Genomic DNA, 5,493 nt, shown 5'->3' with positions numbered 1-5,493 from the left:
ATGTTGAGTTGACTGTATACCTTCTCATGCATGTTTTTATACTTTTAGTGCTTATACTTTTAAACTGCCTCTTTATTTTTCCATCTTCCCCACCGTTATGGAATAAATGTTTGTGTCCCTCCAAAATCCATATGTTGAAACCCTAACCCCCCCCGGGTTAGGGAAACATTTGGAGTTGGAGCCTCTAAAGGCCGTCATTAAGGTTGAATAAGGTCAAAAGAGAGGGGCTCTGATCCAATAGGATTAATGTACTTATAAGAAGAGATATCAGAGGCCTCTCTCTCTCTCCTCCTCTCTCCTCACCCCTTTGCGTGAACTGAGAAAAGGCCAGGTGAGGGCATAGCAAGAAGGTAGCCATCTATAAGCCAGGAAGAGAGGCTGACCCTGGGTCTGTTGGACCCTGATCTGTAACTCCCAGGCTCCCAAAGTGTGATAAAATACATTTCTGTTGTTTAAGCCACCCAATCTATGGTATGTTGTCAGCCTGAGCTGACTAATACACCCACTATGCTCCAAGTGAGCTAGGAAAGCCCAGAGACCATGGGTGTCACCCTTGTATTCATAGAGTCCAGAGCCATGCCTGACACATGAGTGCCTGTCAGATATATTTGTAAAATAAATCAATGAAGTCACTGCAGAACCAAAACAAATGTCCTGGGGCCTATTCCCTGGGAGCAAAGTGTTCTCTGCTCTGCCGTAATATGGGCCCTATTCAAGCTGCTGTTGAGACCAGCAGCATCTACAGTCAACTCCCACCAAAATCAATTTAAAAGGAAGAAAGGGGATCCCAAGAAAGAGGTGGAGGGAGGGCTGGCATCTCAGGAAAGTCACTTTATTAATCAATTAAATGTTTGTTAGGCACCTGCCTATCTGGTATTCAGTGTTGAACAGCCTCCATTTGTGTAAGGCGATCAGTCTTTAAAAGACCAAAGACCTAATGGTCCAAAGATGCTCTGGATATAAGCAAACCCAGTGCAACTGCTTCTCTTATGGCCACGTCCTTTGTACGGACACTTTGGAGTATACACAGCAGTCCCAACGGAGAACATAGACTCAAAGGGCTCACCTTCACTCATAAGACTAAGCACATCCTTGGCATAGCTTCAACACAATAGAGCTCACTCCCATGAGCCCCTGAGCATCAGTAAGGGGCGTCCCTGTGTTGACTTTTAAGATTCTCCAGAAGAAAAAAATGGTGGGGAGGCACCTGGGCGGCTCAGTCAGTTAAGAGTCCGACTCTTGATTTCGGCTCAGGTCATGATCTCAGGGTGGTGAGATCGAGCCCGGAATCGGGCTCCATGCTCAGCAGGCAGTCTGCTGGAGACTCTGTCTCTCTCTCTCTCTGCTCCTCCTCCTCCCCCTACCTCTCCCTTACTCTCAAATAAATAAATAAATCTTTTTAAAAAATTATTCTCCAGAAGGAAAAGAGGCAGCAGTCTCAAGATGCTGGCTTCAAGTCTCTTGCTAGACATACAGCACATGCTCCGTAACAAGTGGGATGGGGCAGAACCTTCCACGAGAGAGGACATCACCCAGGGGACCCATTATTGAACTATTACTGAACTATACCAAACTACATAAAAAATTTCTCTCTCTTTCTTTCTTTTTTCTTTTTCTTTTTTTTTCTTTTCTCTATCATCACTGCATTGTTAGAAGCAACACAAAGACAACACAAAGGCAGAACAATTTTGTTTTCACGGAGCATAAAGTCCACTCCAGAATAGAAAATAGTTCACATGCCAATTTGGGTGTCCCCAGAGTAAAGTGCTATGGAAGTTCAGAGAAGAAAGGGCAGTAGAAGTGGGCCATCCTGGGCCTCTATGGGTGGGATGGGACTTGGAAAATCATACTGGGTTCCTCCTATACCGTACCTCCCATAAAGAATTCGTTCACAGTGAAGAGTCACTGACTGCATGCCATCATGAAGAAGGAAAGCTCACAATCAGTGTTGAAAAATACTAGGGAATCCCCATGGTCTTGCTCAGAGACCAGCTAGAAAACTGAAACTGAAGGTTCCCAGGCAACAACATGCAATGTCCATATAACCAGAGTTGAGGGGTCAGGCAAGAAAGTGAGAGGAGGAAAAAGGATTTGGAGGGAGCACCACCACTTAGCATCAGGCAGAAGCTGCTAAGGAGACCAGAATCAGCAGCCCTTTATCCCTCTACCCCAACAACATGCTGCTTCTGCCACAAAATTTTCCTGTCCTTCCCAGTATACTTGTGGACCTTCTATGGGGGCCTACACCAACTAGAGAACCAAAGAAAATTCCTGAGGATAATAAGAACTATCCTAAAAAGAGAGTCTGGACCGTATATAGTCCAATTCCATGATTTTCAGATGGGTGGCCAAGAACCAGAGAGAGAAAGTGACTTGCCCAAAGTCACAGAATGAGTTATAGCCAAGGCAATGCTGGAACACAGGTCTTCTACCTCTAAGTTTATTTTTTCTTAGAAGCATCTGGTACGTGGAAAAGGGTTGCAGGAGGAAGCTTCTGGAAGAATTCCAAACTGAAGTTGTCCTGCCCTTCCTTACCAACACCCTGCCCAGATATAACCCCTGAGAGTCCATTCCACCTAGTTCAAGAGATTTCCTATATCCATAAAAGCAAATGGGCTCCAAATGCCAGTGATGAAAGTAGTCAAAATCTTTGGGCTGAAAGGAAGGTCCAGTGAGGGCTTCTCATGCTTCCATTTGGGGAATTTGGGATAACACAAATGGTTGAGCCATAAGCAGGATGTCACAAGAAAGCCCTACACTTCAGTCACAAGAAAGCCCTACACTATGCCAAAGCTTAGGTGTCTGCTAGGCAGCCCGGCCTCCCCCTTTACACTTGAGAAAACCGAGGCCCGGAGAAGGGAAGCAACTTGCCCAAGATCATACAGGGAGCTAAGCTCATTGCACTACACCCCAACAAAATGTTCATCAATCTGGGGAGAAGAAACCGTATTCTAGCTCCTTGTCCATCTGCCTTCCTGCCCTGTGCAATCTGGGATTTCTTTCCCTTATTTTGGGTAAAGCATCATGTCATGTTTGGTCTTGGTCATAACTGTAGAGAATGGGGTATAATTTAACCTTAATTTCTTCTGCACCTTAAATTCTTTGGGGACTGGAATCACCTTGTATCAGTCAGGGCTGAAGCAAACAAGAGTCACTCTAGGTGTTTGAAACAAAATCAATTTAATATAGGGAACCAGTTATCCAGGTGATGGAAGAGCTGAGAAGTCAAACAGCTCATGGTGAGGCCACCCAGAGATTAATAACAGCAGGAAGTTGCCAGTATCCCCAGAGCTGGAGGGACACAGGGAGAAGGTAGTATTATCAGGGCCCAGAAACTAGGGCAGGAGCTGGAGCCCAGGTGCTGGCCCCACAGAGGCAGGGGCTGGCTGATGGACTCTAGAATCACAGACAGGGAGCCACTGCTGAGGACGCCTCCAGGAGCAGAGAAGGAAACATCCTAGGGATGGAAAAAGCTAGACTGTGCAAACAACACCCAAAGAGGAGTTTGAAAGGCTATACTAATATCAGACAAAATAGACTTTAAGACAAAAATTGATTATAGGGCCAAAGAACATTTTATAATGATAAAAGGGTCAGTTCATCAAGAAGATAGAACAAATAAACATATATGCACCTAAAAAAAGAGAGCCCAAAGACACATGAAGTAAACACTGACAGAACTGAAGGGAGAAATACACAATTCAACAATCCTGGTTGGAGACTTCCATATCCTACTTTCAATAGTGGACATAACAATACGTCAGTCAATCAATAAGGAAACAGAAAATTTGAACAACATTATAAATGAACTGGACCTGACAGATACTATAGACTACTTCCCCCCAAAAGAGGAGAATACATATTCTTCTGAGGTGCACATGGAACATTCTCCAAGACAGACCTCATGTTAGGATATGAAATGAATCTCAGGAAATGTAAAAGAATTGAAATCATACAAAGTATAGTCTCTGACCACAATCAATAACAGAAGGAAATTTTAAGAACCCACAGATACATGGAAATTAAAGAGCATACTCTTAAATAATCAATGGGCCTAAGAACTCACAAGGGAAATTAGAAAATACTTTGAGATTAATGAAAATGAAAACACAGGGGTGCCTGGGTGGCTCAGTGGGTTGAGCCTCTGCCTTCGGCTTGGGTCATGATCTCAGGTCCTGGGATCGAGCCCCGCATCGGGCTCTCTGCTCGGTGGGGAGCCTGCTTCCTACTCTCTCTCTGCCTGCCTCTCTGCCTACTTGTGATCTCTCTCTCTGTCAAATAAATAAATAAATAATCTTTAAAAAATAAAATAAAATGAAAACACAACATATCAACACCTATGGGTTGTAGCTAAGTGCGTACTTGGAAATTTATAGCTATAAATGCCTATATTGGGAAAAAAAGAAGAAAGATCTCATATAAAGAACCTAACCTTTCATCTTAAGAAATCAGAAAAAAAAAAAGACTAAACTAAACCTGAATCAAGCAGAAGGAAAGAAATAATAAAGACAAGAATGGAACCAAATGAAATAGAGAAAAGGAAAAAGTAAGGAAAATCAATAAAACCAAAAATTAGTATGTTGAAAGGATTTTCAAAATTGACAGATCTTTAATTACACTTATACTGATACCCAAACTACACAAAGATGTCGCAAGAAAATAAAACTACAGGGGTGCCTGGGTGGCTCAGTCAGTTAAGCACTGCCTTTGGCTCAAGTCATCTTCCCAGGGTCCTAGGATCAAGCTTTCCTGCTCAGCAGGGAGTCTGCTTCTCCTTCTGTCCCTCCCCACACTCAAGCACTCACTCTCTCTCTCAAACAAAATCTTTTTTAAAAAGTTAAAAAAAAAAAAAAAGAAAACTACAGACCATTATCACTTATAAATATAGAAGCAAAATCCTCAACAAAATATTAACACCCTAATCCAGCAACATATAAAAAAAGATTATACACCATGACCCAGTGATTTACTACAGGAATTCAAGGTTGGCTCAAGATACAAAAATCAATCTATATATTTTCTATATTTAATAGAATAAAGGACAAAAAAACTAAAGTGGACACAGAAAAAGCATTTAACAAACTCCAACATATTGGGAATAGAAGGGAACATGATACCAGAAATTAACTCAAAATGGATCAGAGCTAAGTGTCAAAACTAGAAGTATAAAACTCTCAGAAGAAAACATAAGAATTAATTAAAGCTTCTTGAACTTGAATTAGGCGATGGATTTTTAGATAGAATGCCAAAAGCGCAAGTGACAAAAGAAAATAAATGAATTGGGCCCTAAAATTTTAAAGTCGTATGCTTTAAAGTCAGAGGACACCATCAAGAACACGAAAAGATAGTCCACAGAATGGAGGAAAATATTTACAAGTACTATATCTGATAAAGGATTTGTGTCTAGAATACATAAGGAACTCTTAACAACTCACCATAAAAAATAACCCAATTTTAAAATGGACAAATTATTTATTTATTTATTTTTAAAGA

This window comes from Martes martes (assembly GCF_963455335.1).
Source record: "Martes martes genome assembly, chromosome: 16".
In the NCBI taxonomy this organism is placed as follows: Eukaryota; Metazoa; Chordata; class Mammalia; order Carnivora; family Mustelidae; genus Martes; species Martes martes.
The sequence above is the reverse complement of the archived record's forward strand: the minus strand, read 5'-3'. Positions refer to the sequence as shown.